Below are 23,042 nucleotides of genomic sequence, written 5' to 3' on the forward strand. Positions count from 1 at the left end.
GTTTGGATTCCTGCAGCCACACCGGGCACTTCAGCCCTCAGTGTTCCACCTGGTAGTGCTGGTAATGCAGCATTGACAGCCTCCAGCTCAGCATGGAATGCTGCTGCTGCAGAAATAGAGAAAGTGATTTGGGAGATGAGGAGATCCCTGCCTCAAAGGTCTCCCTCTGCTCAGGTAACCCCATTGGATGGGAATAAAAGAGGCTAGACTGAGAGATTTTGAACTGTGTTGCGTGGCTGATGAGCAAAGGCTTCTTGAAGTTCATTTGGTTCATTATTATATAGTTACCTAATTATTCTTGTAAAGTAAGATTTCTATAAGAAGGATGAAAAAGTCTTCCCGCCTTAGTGAGGATGGGAGATGTGAGCCTGTCAGTCATGTTTGGTTGTTCCTTTTCCTGGAAGAATGCCTCATGCATTCTAGGTTGATGCATTCTAGGTTCTACCAGACTTTGTTTGATGGGAAAGAAGAGAAGAGTGTTTGTAGAGTGCCACTGAAGGCCAAGTGTCCCGTGCAGGGAGGTGCATGCAAGAGGTGCCTCAGTTCCAGCAGCAGATGTGGGCTCTGCCTCTTTTGTGCTGGAAGGCCAAGGCAAAGCGAGGGCTGGGCTGCAGCTGCTGCTGCTGTGTGAGCCCTGCTGTGTGTGTGGCACTCCCAGAGCCATGTTTGGGGATGGGCTGGAGCTGCAGCTTTCTGTCCTTTTGTTTGACAGATTCAGTCTTTGGATGAGTAATCCTGTTTCTCTAACTCTTCCCAGACTGGAGTGTTGCAAAGGCCTTTTTGCAGTTATTATACCTGTTGGCCAAAGAATGCCTCTCTTTCTGTTGATGTGCTGACTCCATTGGCTGCAATGCATTCATGATTGAGAAAGGACAGACTCAAGGTGGGGAGTGGGATTTTTTTTATTTACTAATATTTTATTCTCAAGTGGTATGTTTTTTGTCTTGTGTAAATTCACACATAGCAGTTTTCAAAAGCATTTTATTCCATACTAAAAGGAAACATTGCAGGGTCTGAACCATCTTTAGGATTCTAGTAGATGAGCTATTGAAGAAGAAATGGGTTGGGGTTGGTTTTTTTCACCCTCCAAATATACAGATTTTTCGCACTGGAAAATTTGATCCTGGAAATATCTAGATCCAGAAATGTTTGTCTGGGTCGTACATATGTGGCAGCAGCAGAGGGCTCTAAAAAGCAGCACCTGGTGATGGATTGTGTGAGCGGTTGGGTGGGGGTGGTGAGATTCCCAGCCAGAAATGAAATGTGTGCTTTTCATGTGGGTTTGCAGCACACAGCCCTGGGCAGTGCTGCGACTGAGCCCTGCCGTTGCAGACATCTGTGTTGTCAACAAGGAGGGCCCCTGGCTTTCTGCTGGCTGATTTCTTGCAGTTCGTGGGATAAGCAAGGGTCAAAACGTGAGGGCAAGTCCCCTCACTTGGTGTCTTCTGGTTTTCTGTGTTCATGTTTGGCCTCAAAGGTCATTTGTAAGAGCTTCAGTTTCATCTTTGCCCCCCAAATTCTGAGTTTAAAATGCTTGTCATGTGAGCCGTGTGGGCTCCCTTGTGCTCCACATCTCCTGGGAGTGGAGAAGGAGAGTTCCTGTATCTCTGATATGATTACAAAAATAATGGTAAGTGATCTTTGGGTTTGTTTCTTTCTGTTTCTCTTTCAAGGGGAATGTTAATGTTGCCCCTGAGTCTTCAGGAGAGGATGCTCTCAACAGGGCTGCAGCAGAGGAAGCTTCATCTGGCACCAAGAGCTGTGGGAACAGTTCCCCTGAGCATGAGGAGCCTGTTAAGGACAGAGCCCAAAGGTTTAGGGAGGTGTGAGACAGCTGCTCTGAGCCTGCCTCTCACAGGATGGGTGATCAGAGGAGTTGAGTTCTTGTCTGAAGAGCTGATGGTTCCCTGTGCCTTTAGTTCAGATCCTGCACTGACAAAACCTCCCCTAGCCCTTCCCCTCCACGCTTCTCCAGAGGCTCTGACACTGAGTCCTCTGCTGTGGCAAGAGAGCAGGGAATAAAGCTGACCCCTTCAGAGTTGTGTCATGAAGCTGGGTGTCCCAATTTGGTTTCATAACTCAGCTGACAGCACCCTTCAACTTCAGCCATTTCAGTGAGGACTGAGGTCTCTCTGTCAGCACAGAGAAAGAACAAGGCTGGGCTTCTCTGTGGGAGCTGGGACAGTCTGTGCTTCAAGCTCTCGTGGGTGCCATTTGCTCTGTGAGTGCTGAGACTTTATCGAGATACTTCAGTGCTTTACACTGTTTTGAAGGGTCCCTGTTCTCTAAAGAGCAGGCTTCAAATTCCAAGTCAGTCTGCCTTTCAGACCATCTTGAACAGTCCCTGACAGAAGCACAGTTGGTGCCCAAGGGCCAAGACTGACTCAGTGTTCCCTTTGATTCCCAGATCCCATCTGATGGACCTCTCCAGGAGGGCTGCCCTGTGTGGCAGCAAGAGACAGAGGGAGGACCTGTGACTATCAGGCAGGTGAAATCCCTCTGCCAATAGCCGTATTTGTAGACAAGTATAGTTATACTTATATATCTATATAGCTTATATGTTTATAGATTTATATAAGTGTATTTATGTCTATATAGTTATGTTTATCCATCTATATAGTTGTATTTATAGATATGTATAGTTTAATTTATATATAGTTGTATATAGTTATATTTTTATATGTGAAGTTATAGATGGGCCTAGATGGATTCATACATATGTATCGTTACATTTGCATGTATATAGTTAAATTTATAAATAGGCATAGTTGTATTTATATATGGGAGTTTCATTACAAAGATTGATATCTGTATAAATTCAGGCCTTATTTACCTCTTTCCCTCCACGGATGCCTTCTTAATCTCTTGTTTTCCCCTCTGTCTCCTGTTGCTGTGCTGGGCCCGAGCTGGCGGCCGGGCCGGGCGGAGCAGCAGTTCCAGCCCCGGGTGTCCCTGGAGCGGTGGCAGCTGCCGGTGGCCGCAGGCAGTGTCCCCTGAGGAGCTGCTGAGGGACGGTGACACTGAGGGGGCTGAGGGGCTGAGGAGGCGCTGGCACTGAAGGGACGGTGACCTTGAGGTGCTGCTGGGGCTGAGGGTGTGGGGCAGCTGAGGGCGATGGTGGCACTGAGGTGACAGGGAAGGGGCACAGGCTGAGAGGGGTGGCGGCTCTGAGGGGACGGGATGAATCAGAAGAGACTGAGGGGGGGTGAGAGGACTGCGGGGTCTGAAGAAACTGAAGGGGACTCGGGGTTTGCCAAGAGCATAGCGGGGCTGAGGGGATGGAGGGGCCAGCAGGGAGCACAGAGGGGTCTGGAACTGCAGCTCTGCCAGGCCTTGGAACCAATTCCTGAGCCTCCGTTTTTGCCTCAGCTGCACTGAAGTTCCTGAAGACAGCAGGAGGAGTGACAGGAGCCAGCAGGGAGAAGCTGAAGGCCACGAGCAGGAGAAGGAGCAGGGAGCTGCTGCTGGCACAGAGCCTGGGTGAGGCCCCAGGGCCGGTGAGGCCGGGTGGGGTGAGGGTGCCGTGGGCTGTGGCTGTGGGCAGTGCCCGGCACAGGGGCAGGAGCGGCCCTGCCCGTGCTGGGGCTGCTCAGCGCAGCTGCCCCGGCCGGCACAGGGGCTGTCCTGGGGCAAGGCAGCTGTGCCTGGCAGGGCCCGGGAGCTGTGCCGGCTGTGCCGGGGGCTGCGGGACAGTCCCGCCGCGCTGCGCTCGCCACAGCCTGGCCCCTCGGCCTGCTTTTCCTTTCCAGCCCTCCTGGGGAGGCCCTGAGATTTTCTCTTTGCTGATGGGAGTGCAGGTGCAAGGGAAAGGCCCTGCTCCTGACTCAGTGTCAGACTCTCTTTGCTTCCCAGATGTGCCATCTGCTGTCCCTGTCCAGGAGAGCTGCTCTGCATGGGAGGAAGAGACCGTGGAAGAGCCTGGGAACGTGGGTGGCTGCAATCCCTCCTGATGTAGTTCTAGTTACAGAGGTGTAAAGTTGGACTGAGAGAGTTAGAATTTTACGGATATTTATCTATGTAGACTGATGTTTGTATAGGTATATATATGTATGTATGTTGTTATACTGATGCATGTATATTGATCTGTTCACATCTTAGTTTATATTTACAGACTTGTGCAGTAGTATAGATGTGTAGTTCTGTGCATAGGGTTGTAAGGATCATTGGCACATTTATATTTGTATATTTATAGAAAGGTTTGTTATATGTGTACGTCTTGCTTTATGTCATATCAAATATGAATTATATATTTACATCTGTATATTGCATGGTTATGTATTTACAAATATTTAAGTATGTATTGAGTAGTATAGTTATAAAATTCTATTAATGTAGTTCTGAATCTGGGATTCTTTAGAGAGGGATATCGATATTTTTGTATTTGTATTTGGGCTGTACAATTGTAATATGTAATAAATTAAGCTGTTGAACTTCAATTTATATTTGTGTATAGTAAGTGGTTTTAGAGGGCTGCAATAAATTAACTTTTTAAACAGAAGTGCATAATTGTATATATTTATATAGCATCAATTGTAACAATAAATTAGTTTCTTGAAGTGATATTTTCATGTTTATATATTGGCAGCACTGATGTAGCAATTTAAAATAAATGTCATTTTTAAACTTAAGTTGATTTTTGTCTATTTGTACATTAATAGTGTGGGTGTAATGATCTGCAGGAAACTGAATGTTTCAGCTAAAAGAAGTATAGATATGTGCTATCCAAAACAATGAGCAGATGTAAAGGTGATGATGCTGGGGGATTTTGGCCATGGAAATCTCCAGCCATGCCCAGCATGTGCCCCACGTGCACTCAGAGAAGCGCAGATTTGGGATGGCAGCAGAGCCACACGTTGGCTGAGAACTGCCAGGCAAAGGCAGCTGAGAAAACTCTGGGACCCCACTGGGCATAGAACTCCAATCAGGAGCCACCCGGGGAGGGCAAATCCACCCCCATCCCACTGGCAGCTCATCCCTCTGAAGGCCATCCTGGACACCAGAAGCCAAGAGGGATCTTGAGCCAGCTCTGCTGCCTTTGGCAGCACTGGCAAATGAGCTGTAGCAAGGGGGGAGACAGCAATGGCTGGAACTGCTGCAGGCTGGGGAGGAAGGAAGGGCCAGTGGCACAAGTGCTGAGATGCTCCAAAATCCAGAAGGATGCTGGAGAACTGGGAAGCAACAAGTTCTTACAAGCACTGAAATGATGGAAGCCCTTTTCGTGAAACTCCATAAAGGAACTCCCAGAGGAGTTGGTGCTATAATATGTAGTACCCGAAGGCAAAAATACAGTAACACTAGGTGATGGTCTATATGCCCCACAGGCAATGGCCTAGAAAAAGCTCAAATATATATTTTATATATTCTATTTATTACAGTATATATTAAAATATATAATATGCAGCATTTTCTAATTTAAATTACATATATGCTAGATATTCATATGCATTATTTGATGCATTTTAATAAATATTTTCATTTCATATAGATTTGATCTCTTATTCCACTTGGGAGTCAAGAGGTACTGCTGAACAAAACCTTCTGTTCACACAGCAGGCAGCCCATGGGTGTGTGCATGCACACCCACCCACTGTCCTTGCTTCTCAGCATCTTGGGGCACTGTTTGCACAGAATGAGGATGAATTTAACTCAACAGACCCACGAGTGGGGGGTCCAGTCTGTCATGAACACTCATTACCACATGTGCTTTCATTCCTCCTGGGAACTGAGGAACTCTGAAAAGCACCAAGGTCACAGAAAAGAGGTGCAAAGAATTGGTATTGTGCTACTGCTGGTACACTCACAGAGGAAAATCTGTCGGGTTCTTTAAGGTTGTAACTTTTCAAAAACTAGGAAAGCTGCTCAGCATCCGTAGCCCAATTGTAAATGGTTGTTTTGACCAGTCAAAACTGGAGTGTTAACTGTGGACTCTAACTGTGGCCTGAACAACACACCCTGAGCCAAAGTTGCCCTCTGTGTAGATGACCCTTTGTCAAGATCCAGTTATAAATGTTCCTAGAAATACCTCTGCTTGAATTAAGGTACAAACAAGACCATATGCCAGAGTCAGTAGTATGGGTTTTATTTGATAGTAAATAGGAGAGGGAGAGAGAGAGAGAGAGAAAGAAGAGAAAGAAATAAAAAATAGGTAAGAGTGATAGAGACAGAATAAGGCAGGTATCACCACTCAATGGATTCCTATGATGTTCTGTTGATCCTCTCCAATTGGTCTTGGTGGTGGTGGTGGTCCCCCTGAACAGCGTAGAATCTGATGGGTTAATGCATGCTCGGGCTGGGGAGGAAAACCCAGACACCTCCCAGGCTGTGGGGAGTTTGTCATCATCTTACAACAGACTCTGTTACATCCACTGCAACCCTGTGGTGCAAAGACCCTGGGGAGCCCTTCAGGGTGTCTTAGATGGATTCTGACACCCCCTCAGCTGCCTCTCACAGGATATCCCATGGATGTGGCCTTCCTGGGATGCTTTGTGTAAGGGAGGATGGGTGTTCCCGGCCTCTGACCAGAGGTTACGTCCAAAACCTCCTTCCCCCTTCATTTTAGGGAGAGGAAATCTGGCTCTTCTGAGCTGTGGTCTCTCCTGCCCCAAACTTAGCCAGGCAAGAATTCTCTGCTGCTCTGTTTGGCTCTCTTGTGGAATGCATTCCTCTCCCTCAGCCTTATTTGTTTCTCCCGAGACTTGAGATGAATTAACAATAGTGTGCTCTTTATCCTTCCTAGGCGGCTTAACTTGAACTCCAAAGTTCTTCAGGGAGGTTTCTGTGGTTGTAGCTTCTTGATACAGTTTTTTACTATGATGGACAAAACTTCATAAGAATGCTTAAGCTATGAACCATTTCAGTCCCTAACAACGTTCCAACCAAGACATCTGCTCCTTAACCAAGTATTACTATCAATAGTATCCATGTATCCATTTATTGGTGAAACATGTCATTACCTTTGCTCTTTAAGAAACTGGATAAGGCCACACCTGGCCTTGGCTCCTCTTTGAGCCCTGGTCAGGCTCAAGGAGAAAACCAGGAGGAGAATGAAATGAGATGTCCCACACCAGAAGCTCTGTCACGTTGCTCGTTCAGCACTATCAAAGCCGGGCTGCTCTCACAGCGCAGTCCGAAGCCTCGTGGCCAGCAAAGGTGGAGGCACCGCAGGATTTCCCAGTTCCTGGCCATGGCTCTCAGGGCTTGGCTGGCACAGCTTCCCCCCGCTGATGTGTGGATATGGATGCAGGGGAAGGGATTGGGGTATTAGGTGATGTATCTTTCTTAATCACTAGAAGCAAGCTTTTGTAATAATGATGAAATGCATTGCTCAGGTTATACTTTTGTAACTTCTTTTTTCACTTTTGCGTAATACTAAATTACACTATTCCTTCAGCTGGTATCTGTATCTGTGTTTCTGATCCTCCCCACCACTAAAACAAACACACAGCCAGTTTAACACAAGACCTGCCTGCCTGCAAGCCCATTTCTTGGAAAACAACCCTGGCTGCCATCTCCGCAAATGAAATTCCCACTTTGCAACTTCCTTTTCTGCATGCAGGTGAGAAAAGTATCCACTCCCATCTTCAGGCACCTCCAGAACTGCTTTCAACAGTCAAAAGCCTGAAATATCAACCTCGTTCCTTCAGCTGCCCACTGGCAGCTCACACCAAGAGGCCTTTGGTCCAAGGATACCCACAGAGGAGCTCAAGGAGGGAGCACTTTGAAACACAAATCCTGCAGAGTTTAAACCTCCCTTTATCAAATGAACACACACCAACCTGTCCCAAAGGGAAAATAGGCACGGAAAGTGAAGCTCCTCTCTCACAACAGCAAACTCTGTGCTTCCTTCTGTTCCAGCTGGAGATCAGAGGCCATGGGCTACTCCTCAGTTTGGGAAGGAACCCTGGGAATTGGCCTGATTTGGAAGCCCAGCAGAGGGAGGAAGCTCCCCAGAGAGAAGGAAAAGATTCTCTGGGATTAAAAGATTATGACAATATTTCAGGAAAAAGAAATTTTTTAAGTATTTGAAGAAGTTTCCAGGTGGGAACGTCTCCCCTGACACCGTAACCCTTAAGTCTCCCTTCGTCTGTCAGAAAGCTCAGGAATGAACCTGTAAGACTTGGACATACATCACTGGTGTCCATCTCCAGAGTATAAACAGCTCCCCAACAAGACTTCTAATGGCCAAATGGAAAACTTCCTTCCTCTACCTCCCTCCACCAACTCTAAGGAGTCTCTTTTCATTGCAAGGTCTACTTTGTGAGTCTACATTGACAAGATTGGTTGCAGGAGGGGTTTGCATTGTAACTCAAAAGGAGTAAGATGAATGTGTTTTTACCAACAGAACATGTGAATCTGCTTGTAGACAGGACCAGGAACTTATAGATAAGGAAGTAATGGAAGAAAATCTTAGTTCTAGAAAATATTAGTAACACAGACTGCTGCTCAACCAAGGCCACATCAAATTCCTGAACCTGGAGGAAAAGAATGAATACTGAATAGAATTACTAACAGAGTTTTCTTCCTTTTAAAGTACAATAGGGAGGTGCATATTAGAGGCAGATATAGAGTAAGTGATTTGGGAAGTCTGTACCTCCCAAGTAACTCAGCCAGTGGGGAAGAGGGAGATGCAGCTGGGAGCTCAGGATAAAAAGGAGGCTATGTCCCCCAACAGTTTGAAAGACCCCATGGGAAATGCTCATTGCCTCCGCCTTTATTTGAATAAAGTTACAGGAGTGCTCTGTCTCCTTTTGGACATAAACCTGTGTCATCATGGATGAATTTTCCTGACAGGTTCTTCAGGATTCAGGTGATGGTGCAAACTCAAACAAATGCAGAAGGAGAAAAGTAGAGCCGCACCCTTGGGACACCATTTGTGTATTTGCAGATTTCCTTTGTCCAGGGGCCCAGATGTTGTCCTTTAGAATGTGTCCTTGTCACCTCAGGAGTGCTCCCAGGATGGAGGCCTGGCCTTGTCCTAGTGCCAATGAGAAAACTGCTGCTGCTGAAACAAAAGGCTGAGAGAATTCCTTCCTGGATTTGGAGTCCCTTCTAGGCAGCACTAAAGACACCCATTTTACAGGACAAGCAAGGCAGAACAGTTCCACAATCCTAAACACAACTGCAAAGTGTCCTTGTGCCCATCACCCTTGATCCAGCAGGGCTGCAGAGAGGACAAACTCTGACATTAAAACCAAAAGGGACAAAATCTTGTGCAGGGCCTGGCCCAGGGAGGCAGATGAGAGGCCCTGCGAATAAAGACCAGGACTGTCCCCAGGAAACCATTACAAAGTATCAGAAGCAGGGACGAGGGACAGGGGCCAAGGACATGTGATGCAGGTGGTTGAGGGAGAGCATCACAGAGTGCGGCAGACTCACAGCTGGTCTGTGGGCCAGAGAGGGTTAATGAATAAGGATTATTTATGAAAGGTATTTTTTATCAAGGATGTTAGCCTGGAGACTAAGAAGACAAGAAGGAAAAGGAGATAAGCAGGAATGAAAATCTTCAGCTGGGAAAAGTATTTTTAGAAAAGTTTTGTGGAAAACAGAGATGGTAATGGTTTTTATACCAATGGACATAACGCTGATTTATTGTAACCAATTAATAAAGTGTAAACTTTGTAGAGTGCATAGAAGACACCTAGCTGTTGTCATAAATAGGATATTAGCCTTCTGAACTGCAGTGTGTCTATTCGTATGTTGAGTCCACCCCAACAGCGACAACAGAGAAGTAGAAACTGAAACTAAGGAATGCCATTTTGGTTTTTTTGTCCTGACAAAATGTGCCTGCAGGGATGGAAGGCACACTGTGTCATCACAGTATTGAGGAGCCTGAAGTGCAGACGGTGACACCACTGAGCACTGGATTGTGACCTCACATCCCTCACTGCTTATCGTGGAGTTCCAAGGACTTGGAATGCCTTTTGTGTTGTCACTGGGGGTGCAGGCTGGTGTCAGAGAGCAGTGGACTGTGACACCACAGGGGGATGGATTGTGACATTGTGCCCCTCACTGCTTCCATTCAGACATTGGCAGGGCCACTTTGGCTCCAGCCTGAACTCCTACTGAGCAAGGCTGCAAGGCCCAGAGGATCCAGGCAGCCAAGCTCTGGTGCTGGGCACGGCCTGTTCTTGGCACATCTCGGTGCCAGTCCCGGAGCCATCAGGAGTGATATGGCCACAGAGACAGGTGGCAACTGCCCCATCTGCCAGGACTCCCAGAAGGATGGGACTTCTGCTCTGCCCACCGCCACCGCTTCTGCCTGGGCTGCATCCTGCGGTGGGCACATGGGCACACAGAAATCCCTCGTGCCCACTCTGCAGGACACCGACAGAGACCGTCAGGTTTTCTGACCACGCAGACGAGTATCTGGAGACAGCCAGAACCGCCCCTGAGCAGCTACCAGTGGTCTCAGCCAGGCAGGGAGAGCTCCTGGACACCTGGAAGAGAACAACCCCCACGGCCCTGTGGCGTCCTGGGACACTGTCCCCAGCTGAGCAGGGCCCCTCAGGGCTGGAGTTCCTGGGTGGTCTCCTGCCCGAGGTGTGGGCTGGACTTTTCCATAGACAGCCACAGCTGTTGGAGCCCGTGAGGCCCTGGCTGGGCCAGCAGCTGCAGGGGATATTACGGCACTGGTGGTGGCTGAGGCCGCAGAGAGCTCCATCCTGCACGACCTGTGCATCCAGGGGGCTGAATGCCGAGGTGTTGGTCCAGGGGCTGCAGCCTGCCCTCGAGCACCGCACGGCTCCGCTGATGTGTGGCACCATCAGCATCACTGTGAGCCAGTGCAGTGAGGAGGCTCAGAGGCTGCTGCGCTCTGGTGCCATCAGGGACGAGAACAATGGCCCTGTGACCAGTGCCAAGTCCAGCTCCAGCTCCTGCTCCAGTTCCTGCTTCTGCTCCAGCTCTACCAGCTCCAGCTCCCGCTCCTGTTACTCCAGCTCCACCAGCTCCAGTTCCTGCTTCAGCTCCAGCTCCAGCTTCAGCTCCAGTTATTCCAGCTCCACCAGCACCAGCTCCTGCTTCAGCTCCAGCTCCTGCTCCAGTGCCCGCTCCAGCTCCAGCTCCAGTTCCTGCTCCTGCTCCAGCTTCTGCTCCTGTTACTCCAGCTCCACCAGCTCCAACTCCAGCTCCAGCTCCAGCTCCAGCTCCAGCTGTTCCCAGACCAGCAGCTCCTGGGTGGGGGCTCCTGCCTGTGGCCCCTAAGTCTATGGTGCAGAGGAGGAAGCTGGCACATTGGATACTGCTTTCCCCAGGGGTCCCAGCCATCCCCCACCTGTCCCCATGGCGTGGGACGGGCCCCAGAAGGAGCCATGGCAGGAGATGGTGACAGCAGCTGATCCCTCTGCCCAGGGCAGCAGCTTCAGCCCCTGCATCCCTGTCCTGGGCTGGGACCCATTGCCATGGGAACCCTTGCACCCCATTAAGAGAAGGGTCCCCAGCCCCCAGGACTCTCCCCAGCCCTGCAAGAGGCCAACCTATTGGCAACTCTAGAAGGACTCTCACAAATCTTCATTGGAGGTAAAGGAAATAAATTGTTATTTCCTGCACACAGTCTCTGGGCAGTGCTTTCTCCCTGCAGGGCAGTAGATGCTAAAGGCAGAATAGACAGCTCAGACAGATGGAATCAACACAGGACCATGCCCTCAGCCCAGGATGTACTCAAAGCTCATTTTCATGGTCATAAAATGCTTGATGAGGAGGATTGGGATATCTGTACCTTCTTACTGCTTCAGCCAAAGGGGAAAGTAAGAGGGCAAGATGGGAATTTAGGATAAAAGGAGGCTATGTCCTCCAAAAACTCAAAAGACACCCCACAGGAGTATGGCCCAGTGGATTATCTTGTTTTATTCGTATCCTTCTTCTTCTACTGACCTTGGTGCTGCCATGTTATTTTCCCTCACATGTCCTCACTTCTTCCTCTTTTCTGACTAGAAGAAGAACTGCTCCTTGTAGGTACCACTTTTGTTAAAAAGTTCCATTAATTCAAAGATTCTTGCAGGATCTCACAGCACCAAAACTTTGATCTCATCTGAGTTCTGCTCTGGGAGTTGCTCATCATGTTTCTGTTGCTGGCCAGGTGTCCCTGCCACGGCACGGGCAGTGGTGGCTGGTGCTGTTTAACGCCTCCCTTCATGTGGCTGCTGGGAAGGAGCAGCCGCTGCCCCCCCTGCCCTTCTACCCACAGTGTGGCTGCCTAGGGGTGGCCAGGCAGGCAAGGCTCACTGTGGGTCACACCAGGATGGTGGCAGCCGTGGATGAGCCCTGGCAGCAGTGCCTCACCACCCCTGGGAAAAAACTGCATGTGTGCTGTTTTGATTTTCTTCTTAAATATGTCATCACAGTGGCCTTACCAACCTCTCTAATTGGCCCAGTAGCATGTCCATCTTCAGATTCATCAGAGACTGGCTCCATCAGACATGGTGGAATCTTCTGGCAGCCCTCAACAGAAGCTACCCATCCCATGATTCTCGCCTGCTACCAAAAACCAAGCTGTGCCAAATCCACCACCCAGCTGCATTTTTCCAGCTCTTTTTCCTTCTTTAATTCCTGAGAGCCTCCTAAATAAAATCCTCATCAAAGTGATTACAGCCCTTTGTTCAATCAAAAGCTTAGCAGGTCTTTAGGGCTGAGGGCCCAGACTGGAGAGTCATAAGCTATCATAAACCGAAATGAGGAGTCACCAGCATCTCAGCAGAACATGCCTTTGGCTCTTGTCTTCTTTGCCAAATTCTTGCTCTTGGCCGCAGTTATCGCTTGCACCCTGTTGAAGAATTCCTTGAAGATCTGCTGGCTCTGATCCAGGGCATCCTGTCTATTACTGCCTTGAAGAGCTGGAAGTTTATTTTCCTGAAGTTGAGTCTAACTTTACTCCTTAACTGTCCTAAAACTCTCAGGACTGCAAACTGAAGCTGAGCACCCTGAAGCCCCTGGGTTTTAGAAGAGCCAACCTTAGTATGATCTGAACGCAGCTGGGAGGGATTCCATGGCAAGCATCCACAGAGGGCAAAGGAGCTTAGAATGATGGAAGGTTTCAAGAACAGCTTCCTGAAAGCACAGCAATGCTCCATCCCTGCACAGGGTCAGGAAGAGGGCAGAACCAGAGAGCATCAGGGCTTAACAGAGAGATTTGGGTGTTCCAAAGAGCAAATGAAGCAGCAGCACAGTGCCCGAGACTCGGACGTGTGACCGTGCCAGTGTCTGGAGCGCTGCCAGGCAGTGCCGGGATCCTGGGTGCGGTTCTGGTCCCCACAAGTGAGGAATGGCAGCCCCTGCCTCAGAGCCAGTCAGAAAAGCCAAGCAAGTGGGACCAGAGGGAGGGCACCCTTCCAGTCTCTCTGGGCATGGCTGCAAAGCAGCCCCTGCTTCTTCTTCCTCCGCCTGTGCTCGGGGTGTGCTGGTGGCAGAGCCAGCCAGGTTGTGCTCTGTGTGCCAGAGCCTGTTCAGAGTGAGCATGAAAAGTGCTGTGTGCCCAGGGCAGAGTCCTGGAAGGTGCTGGTAAAGCATCCTGGGGGAGCAGAGCCTGGTGTCTGGCTGGGAACAGCCTGGTTTTGCTGCTGTGACCGCAGGCAGGAGTGTAGGCAGGTGAAGAGACAGTTGGCAGCTTGTGTTTGTAGAGGGCCTGGGGCTGCACGTCTGAACCTGCACCTGGAAACACACTTGGGAGAACATGAGCTGGAGCTGGAGTGCCTGTTCTGAGAGGCCCAGAAGTAATTCAGCCTTGCCAGGGCTTCTTAAGAGTGCATTGGTGTTCCCAGGGAAAGCTGCACATTTGGGGAAGTGCCTTTGGAGAAAAGGGGCTTGTTACTTAAGTGCTTCCCAAGGAGCTCCCAGTGAGGTAGGTACAAGTGTCCCCCTTTGGCTCTCTGTGGTCCTTGAGGCCCACTGCCCTTGGCACAGGGGCAGGAGAAGGCAGAAGGCTGTGAAGAGCAGCTTTGGCATCTGCCTGGACCTGCCGAGACCAAGCCAAACACCTGCCGCAGGGTGTGTTACCCTGTTTTGGACAGAGGTGTGAGCAGGAGCATTTCTGTCCAGCTGCAAGCCCCAAAACTCTCTTTGAGAGCTGTGAAATCCAAGGCCTTTATGCACACACTTTTCACTTCTTGCCTGCCTGCTGTGTTATAGCTCTTGGCAATATTCAATTGCCTCTTGCTTGGTGGAAGCTGCTGTGGGTCAGGGCCAGCACTGAGCTGGGCTGTGTGGACTGAGCAACGTGCAGAGTCTTGGCTGATCTTGGCATGTCCCTGGCCTCAGCAAAGGCTTGGAAGGTTTGCTCCCAAGGCACCCTGCTCATTGGCTTTTCCTATGTGCCTTGGAGAGAACAAGGAAGGCATTTCTGGCAGCTGGGCATTCGCAGGTGTTCAAACGAGAGCATGTTGTGGAGCAAGCCCAGCTGAGATAGCCTGAGAGGAGCCCAGTGCTCACTGCTCCTCTCTGCTGACACCACATCGTTTGTCTGGTTTTGGGGTGACCCTGGCTCTGTCAGGGGCTGCTTCGTGGGCACGAGACAGCCGCTTCTGTCCCACTGGGTCCCAGCAGTGCCTCGCAGCAGTCCTGCGCATCCATCAGGATGCTGGCCAAGAGAAATCCTGGAAGCTGAGGCAGCTGATTTTAAGCTTTTGCAGGTGCCTACAGGTCAAGGCCAACAGCATTCCCTCAGGATACAGCAGTCCTGAGGGCTCCCCCCAGAGCTGCCTGATGCTGCTGGCTCCCTGTGGCACCAGGTGCTTTCCTGTGGAATGCTCTACCTTCCCCAAGAGTAAAGAGGGAGCTGGAGAAAGAGCTTGCCAGGCCACTCTCGATCCTTTCCTAGCAGTCCTGTCAAGTGCAGAAGTCTGAGCTGAGCGCCCATGTGCCAGTGTAAGAGCCGTGCCCAGGAAGGGTTGGTGGGAAGGATGATCCAGGAACCATAGGCCTGGCAGCCTGAGCTTGCTACCAGGGAAGGCCTTGGAGCAGATCCTCCTGAGTGCTGTCCCACAGCACCTACAGGGAACTGGGGGTACTGCTGGTGGCTGGGAAACCTCTGCAGAGAGATGGGGACAGCTGTGGGTCCTGGCGGGCTCTTGGGAGCTTCTGTGTGACTGTTTAGGGGGGTTGGTGTTGGTGGGTGTCTTGGGGAAGGAGTTGTCTGGAAGGTGAGAGGTCTAGGCTGGAACTGGAGTCAGCTTGTTTGCCACAGCATTGGTCATGGAGGACAGAAGGAATAGCTGTGATTTTTTCTGTTAGTGGTCCTGATTGTCCCGCAGGGAAGAAGGGACAGCTGTACTTTATGAGCCACTTAGATATCTGTACCAGGAGGAGGATCAGCCATTTTGCAATCTACTCATTTGTTTGAGATAATTTTGGAACATGTGGCCCCATCGTGTGACAGGTATAGGGCCCACATGCCCAGAGGGCCCAGGCTCACCAGCCCATCACCCTGTACAGCCTGTTCCAGGTCTGTCTGAGCAACAGAGAGTTCCAGGGCTCTCTGGCTGCTCCCTTCCCCTGCCCTGGCATGTCAGCCACTGAGCCTTCTTCCATGCTCCTTCCCTGCCCCTCAGGAACCTGTCCCCACAGGGCTGGGCTGTCTGGGTGCTGCCATCAAGGGGCAATGGGCAGAGGCAGAGCTGGCAGCCAGCTCGGGTCCCTGCTGCTGCCCAGTCCATGGTGCTGTGTCTGAGACCGCCCTGAGACAGAGCTCTGACCCCACAGAGCTGCTGTGACCTGTGGAAGACGATCTTGTGCTCGCCCAGGACTGCAAAGCCAGCGTGGCTGAGACTCCTCAAAGTGATGGGGAGCTGGCCAGAGCACAGCACATGCACCTCCAATGGGGACACGAGAATCTTTGCCCTGGCTGTGACTTTCTGGAACTGGCCTTTGCTCACCCCAAGGCTGCCTCTCCAGCAGCTCTCCATCCTCCTTTCCCCACTGCATCTCCCAGCCTCAGGTGCTGGGCTGAATCCTGGCCTAGGGGCAGTTTCAGGGGCACCAGGCCCGGTGCTCCCCCTGTGTCTCCCCAGCCCCTCCCTGCCACGCTCGGGCCCTGCCGCACGGACACCTCGGCACTGAGCGCTGCCTCGGGGTGTTTGTCCTTTGCAGGCAACTGTGGTGATGTGGAAGATCCTCAGGTGCCCTATGTCCCACATGTAGTGACACTGGATTTCACCCGCCTGTTTGTCCACCTGCTCTTCCAAGTGCTCTTCAGCACTCTGGATACACCCATGGAGGTCGATAAATTCTGGAAGAGATGCCAGCAGCAACACGGCCTTGCTGCAAGCCCCAACAGGTTCTCCACCCAGTCTTTCTGTCCCTACTATGTCCCCAGAGCAGGAAAAAGTGCTCCCAGCATGACCAGAGCTTTGATTTACACATAGGTTTGCAGTGCAGAGCCTGAAGTCCCTGCTCTGCAGAATGCAGTGTGAGGGTGTGGTGATGGCAATGGAGCGCAAGTATGGCTGGGACACGCTGCTGTGTGCTGACACCCACCACTATGCCGTGGGTCTGCTGGCCAGGTGAGACTCCCTGCTCTCCACTGCCCCTGGCATTTTTGCTCTGTTCCTTGAGTGCCCCACACAGTGCCCATGGTCATGGGCCAGAGGGCCTTGTCACTGAGGGACTGCCAAATAGACTGGAAAAGGCTGGGAGAGGAGGGTGTCCAAAAGGAGCTGCCTCCCAAATGGCCCAGGCCCCCTTGCAGGATGGTGGGGAAAGACCAGACCTCTGGGAATCAGTCCTGGAGAGGTTTGTCCCCCTGGCTCACAGTCTTGGTTACTTTTACTCCTGCCAGGGAGATGTCTTGTGTCTCCCCACACTGGTGTTTCTGGATCTTTCGCCACCTTCTCCGGCTTCTCAGCACACAGGAGCCATGCTGGGATCTGCCTGCCCTGGCATTCATTGTGGAGGTGAGCCTGATGGCCAGCACTGCCTCGCTGAGCTGCCTCCCAGCTCTCTGCCCTCTTGTAGCCACAGTTGCCTGGGACGGTGCCCGTGCCCTGTGCTGCTGAATGGGCCCAGCCCTGTGCGGTTCTGGGTTCCTGCTGGCCGGGTCCCCTGTCACTGCCCTGTGCCTTTCAGCTCCCGGAGTACCAGGACTTGAGTGGAAACAGCGGTAAACGTGTTCTACAAATCTTGTCACGGCACCTGCAGAGCGAGTGCAAGGAGCAGCGTTACCTGGCACTCAGGGCCCTTCTCTTGAGATGAGAGCCTCAAGCTGCACTGGGGAAAGCTGGGCTTTGTGTTGGCTGGGCTTCGGGTGTTGGGGCAGCTGCTCCCAGCTCTCCTGCCTCCCGGTTCAGCTGCCCGAGTGCTTCGGGACAGGCCTTTGGCCTCCGAGGCCTGACGCAGCAGGGTGGGGTTTCTCAGACTTGTGTTTCTCACAGGCAAGAAGGATGTGCAGCCTGACTGAAAGTCTTGTGGAGCTCCTGCAGGAACCACATGAAGAGACAGTGAGGATGACAGTGATGGTACTCAGCTTTATAGTGTTCGAAAACAGCAGGCGTAGAATACAGCGGAGCTGTGGAACTTCGCCGAGTGCCTGGTAAGGACGGCCTGGAAGCGCCAGGCTCAGGCTGCAGCAGCCCCCTGAGCGCGGCGCTCACTGTGTGCGCTTGGCAGCTGTGGCCCTGCCCAGTGCTGTACGCAGCGGCCGCACGGGCTCTTCTCCAGGCTCCTGCGGCCCCGAGCCGGCTGCCCACGGAGCCCCGGCCCAGCGGGGCTGCAGGGCGGGCCGGCACCGCGGCTCCCCGGGCACAGCCGGCCCTGTGCCCCTGCAGAGCCCGGCCCAGCGGCTGCTGGCCGCGCCTCAGCGCTGTGCGGGCAGGGGAGGCCGGGGCCGGGCGCGGGCAGCGCCTGGCAAAGGGGCAGAGCCCGCCCCGAGCCTTCCCTCCCGCCGCTCTCCGCAGCTGGCAGAGGACAGGAGCCGAGCGGCCGAGCACCTGCGCCAGGCCCTGCCGTACCTGGAGAGCCCACAGGAGCCCCTGCGAGAGGCGGCCGTCAGGTTCATGGGTGAGCCCGGGCTCCCTCCCTGCCCCGCCGCAGCTCGGCCCCAGCCCCGCCTGCTGCCCCGGCAGCTTCTGCCATCCGGACCGGCGCCGCTGAGCCCCGGCTGCCCTCGGGGCTGCTGCCGCCCTCTCGCAGCCGAGCCCTTGGGCGGCAGCATGCGGCAAGGGCCCGGGCTGAGCCCTGCCGGCCACGAGGGCGAGTGGCCACAGGGCTGGCAGCGCCGCTGGCAGGGAGCTGTGCCGCTGGGCAGAGCCGTGACAGGCTCTGTGCTCCCCAGGATGGCCGGGCAGTACCTGATGGGACAGAAGGAAGAATTCCAGCTCATCTGTGAGGGTGAGTGAGGGCAGCGGGGCTGGCAGGAGGAGCTGCAGGCCCTGCCCCGGCTGCGGAGGGCTCTGCTCGCTGTGCGGGCGGGGGCGGCATGGGCAGAGCACACAGAGATTTCAGGGGCCCATGGGGGATTCGTGGCCAGCAGCTTTGTGCTGATCCCGGTGGTCCCTGCTCCCTCCTGGCTGGAGCGGGATGGAATGGCCCTGCCTCGGGTCCCTGCAGATCTGGGATCTGACCATGGCTCTGTTCCTTTCACTTCCAGCCATCGCAGACATGGCAGATGACATCAACCTTGCCGTCGGAAGCCTGGCCATTCAAATTTTGTGCTTCCTCAGGGCAGTAGAGAGAGTTCAATATTCTATCTTCCAGAGGCTGCAAGATCAGTTCCACAGGGTGTGGAGGACACGACCTCGTCTGTCAGGCTTCGGCTGGCTGCACTGCTGGAGATTTGCAGAGAGCTGATCTGGAAGGCTCTGCCTGCTGGGTCCTCTTAAGCCAGCAGCGACTTTCCAGTTATTCAAGATTGTTATTTTTTTCTTTTTGTTTTACTTCAGTATATAAATGTAGGATGTGCTAGAATAGACAGATTCCCAGGAGCTTTCTTTTGCTGTCCAGGGTCTGCAGAGCACTGGGAAGAGGGGGAGAAGGGTGCTTGTGCTCAGCAAGCTGCCCAGGCGTGCAGTGTTACAGGGAAATGGCCAGAAGCCCTTTGGCCTTTGCTGGTTGTGCTGAAGCCTTTGTGCTGGCGACAGAGCGGGTGGGCAGGGGCCGGAGCTGCGGGGATCCCTGTGAGATGGTGCCTGGAGATGGCCACGACCCTGTCCCAGCCAGGAACTGCCATCAGTGTCCTCCTGCCGGGGTGTTCCTGGCTGGATTGCTGAGGGCTCCGTGGTGCCTCTTGCTCGGGCTCCTCTGGAGCTCCTGTGGGGCTGCAGCGCTGCTGCCGGGCAGGTTGGCCGGGCTGGGGGAGATCCTGGGGTACGGGGTGCTGGGAGACTGTGAAGGGATGAGGGGCTGTGGAGGCCCTGATGGGACAAGGCAGTGGGAAGGAATGAGGGGGATGTGTGAGGGAGTGGGTGCCAGGAGGCACAAGGGGACAGGAGGCGCCTGAGGGGCTGGGGCGGTGGGAAGCCCTGAGGAATTGGGTGTCAGAGGCCATAAGCAGCCCCTGGGCAGCCACCTTGTTCCTGACATCCACCTGCTCTGATGCTTCCCCAAAGATGAAGCAGGGGCTGTTCTGAAGCCATGCCCAGGAGAGACTGGAAGGGTGCCCTCCCTCTGGTCCCACTTGCTTGTATTCCCAATGCCCAGAGTGCTGTAATTCCATGGTTTTGGTGGGAATTTGGGAGGGGAGCTTGAGGATTCTCAATTTCTGAAACCTGGAATGTTGCTATTCCTTGGGAATTGGGTGGAAGTTTGGGAAGCCTTATGAGGGATTCTAAATTCCAACAACTGGAATGCCATTATTCCATGGTAGTATGGGACTAGAACTGGAGAATTGAAGATTCCCAACTCTCAGAATATCATTATTCCATGGGAATTTGGGAGGGGAACTGGAGGATTCTCAATTCCTAACACTTGGAATGTAGTTATTCCATGATTATTTGGTGGGAATTTGGAAGGGGTACTGTGGATTCTCAGTTCCTGACAACTGCAATGCTGTTGTTCCGGGGGAATTTGGGAAGGTGTATGGTGGATTCTAAATTCCTGACTCCTGGAATGTCATTATTTCATGGGAAATTGGGACGGGAACTGGAGGATACTGGACACCTGGAATGTTCTTATTACATGAGGATTTGGAACAGAGCTGAAGGATTCCAAGTATCTGATGCCCGGAATTTGTTATTCCTTGGGAATTTGAGAGGGGAACTGGAGAATTAAAAATTCCCAATGCCTGATATGCTGTGATTCCATGGCAATTTCAGAGGGCATATGGACTGTTCGAAGTTCCTGACATCTGGAATCCCATTATTCCATGGGAAATTGTGAGAGGAGCTGGAGGATTCTAAATTCCGGACACCAGGAATGATGCAATTTCATAGTATCAGTGAAAATCTGGGAGGGAAGCAGGAGGATTCAAAATTCTCACTGCCTGGAGGGCCATTATTCCATGGGAATTTGTGAGGAGAACAGGAGGGTTCATAATTCCAAAAACCGGGAATGCCTTAATTCCAAGTGAATTTGTGTGGGGAATGGGAGTATTCTAAATTCCTGACACCTAGAATGTAGTTATTCCTTGGGATAATGGTGGGAACTGGGGAGGGTGTATGAACGTTTCTAAAGTCCCAACACCTGAAATGCCATTATTCCATGGGAAATTGGGAGGGGAACTAGAGTATTCTCAATTCCTGACACCCGGAATGCTGTTAGTCCATATGGATTTAGGTGCAGAGGTGGAGGATTCTATATTCCTGACACCCAGAATTCTGTTATCCCCGAAGAATTAGGGAGGGGAACTGAATAATTCTAAATTCCCAATGCCTAGGATGCCATAATTCCATGGAGATTTGGGAGGGGAACTGGAGGATCCTAAATTCCCCATGGCTGGGAGGCTTTTATTCCGTGGGAATTTGGGAGGGCATATGGACAATACAAAATTTTGGATGCCTGGAATGCCGTTACTACATGGGAATTTGTGAGGGGAAATGGAGGATTCTAAATTCCCAAGGCCCAGAATGCTATAATTCCTGGGTTTGGTGGGAGTTTGGGAGGGGGTCTGGACGATTCTCAATTCCTGACACCTGGAATGTTGCTATTCCTTGGGAATTGGGTGAAATTTTGGGACACTTTATGGGGGATTCTCAATTTATGACACCTGGAACGCTGTTATTCTTTGAAATTCCGGTGGGAATTTGGAGGGCATACGGGGCATTCAAAGTTCCCGACACCCAGAATGCCATTATTCCATGGAATATTGGGACGGTAACTGGAGGATTCTCAATTCCTGACACCTAGATTTCTGTTCTTCCAAGGGGATTTGGGTGTGGCGCTGGAGGATTCCAAATTCCTGATGCCCAAAATTCTGTTATTCCCTTGGAATTTGGGTGGGGAACTGGAGAATTCTAAATTCCTAATGCCCGGGATGCTGTAATTCCATGGGAATTTGGGAGGGGGACAAGAGGATTCTCAATTCCTGACACCTGGAATGCTGTTATTCTTTGGGGTTCTGGTGGGAATTTGGGAAGGGAACTGGGGCATTTTAAATTCCCGATACTCTGAATGCTGTTATTCCATCGGCGTATGGTGTGAATTTCAGACTGTGTGTGGGGGATTCTAAATTCCCGACACCCGGACTGCTGTTGTTCCATGGCAATTTGGATGCGGTGCTGGAGAAGTCAAAATTCCTGATGCCCAGAATTCTGTTATTCCCTGGGAATTTGGGTGGAGCACTGGAGAATTCTAAATTCCTAATGCCCGACATGCCAGAATTCCATGGGAACTTGAGAGGGGAAGAGGAGGATTCCAAATACTCCATGCCTTGAAGATTCATTCCATGGGAAGTTTTGTGAGGATCTTGAGAATTCTAAATTCCTGACACTGGGAATGCTGTAATTCCATAATTTCAGTGGGAATATGAGAGGGAAGCAGGAGAATTCAAAATTTTCGCTGCCTGGATTGTCGTTCTTCCATGGGAATTTGTGAGGGGAACTGGAGGATTCTCAATTCCTCCACCTGGAATGCTGTTATTGTTTGGGGTTCTGGTGGGACTTTGGGAAGGGAACTGGGGCATTCTACATTCCTGATATCTGGAATGCCATTATTGCATAGGAAATTGGGAGGGCAACTGGAGAATTCTCAATTTCTGACACCCAGAATGCTGTTATTCCATGGGATCTTGGCTGCGGCATTGGAGGATTCCGAATTCCCAATGCCCAGAATGCTATAATTCCATGGTCTTGGTGAGAATTTGGGAGGAAGGCTGGAGGATTCTCAATTCCTGACACCTGGAATGTTGCTATTTCCTTGGGAATTGGGTGGAAGTTTGGGAAACCTTACGGGGGATTCTAAATTCCCAACACCTGCAATGCCATTATTCCATGGAAGTATGGGAGTGGAATTGGATGATTCTCAATTCTGGACAGCTGGAATCTAGATATTCCATGGGAATATCATTGGAATTTGACAAGGCTATGGAGGATTCTAAACTCCCGACACCCATAGTGCTGTTATTTCACGGGAAATTGGGAGGACATCTGGAGAATTCTAAATTCCTAATGCCCGGGATGCTGCAATTCCATGGGAATTGGGAGGGGAACGGGAGATGTCCAAACTACCAATGCCCGGACTGCCGTTATTCCATGGGAATTTGGGATGGCACATGCACGATTCAAAATACATGATGCCAGGAATCCCACTTTTTCCATGGGAATTTGGGAGCTGGAGGATTCTCAATTCCTTACACCTGGAATGATGTTATTCTTTGGGGTTCTGGTGGGAATTTGGGAAGGGAACAGGGCATTTTAAATTCCTGATACCCAGAATGCCTCTATTCCATGGGAAATTGGGAGGTCAACTGGAGAATTCTAAATTCCTAATGCCTAGGACACTGCAATTCTATGAGAATTGGGAGGGGAAATGGAAGTATCCAAGGTACGAATTCCCAGACAGCCGTTATTCCTTGGGAATTTGGAAGGGCACATAGACAATTTGAAATTCATGACACCTGGAATCACACATTTCCATGGGAATTTGGGAGGGGAATTTGAGGATTCAAAATTCCCAAGGCCCAGAAT

The sequence above is a fragment of the Oenanthe melanoleuca genome, unplaced genomic scaffold (assembly GCF_029582105.1).
Source record: "Oenanthe melanoleuca isolate GR-GAL-2019-014 unplaced genomic scaffold, OMel1.0 S071, whole genome shotgun sequence".
NCBI lineage: Eukaryota > Metazoa > Chordata > Aves > Passeriformes > Muscicapidae > Oenanthe > Oenanthe melanoleuca.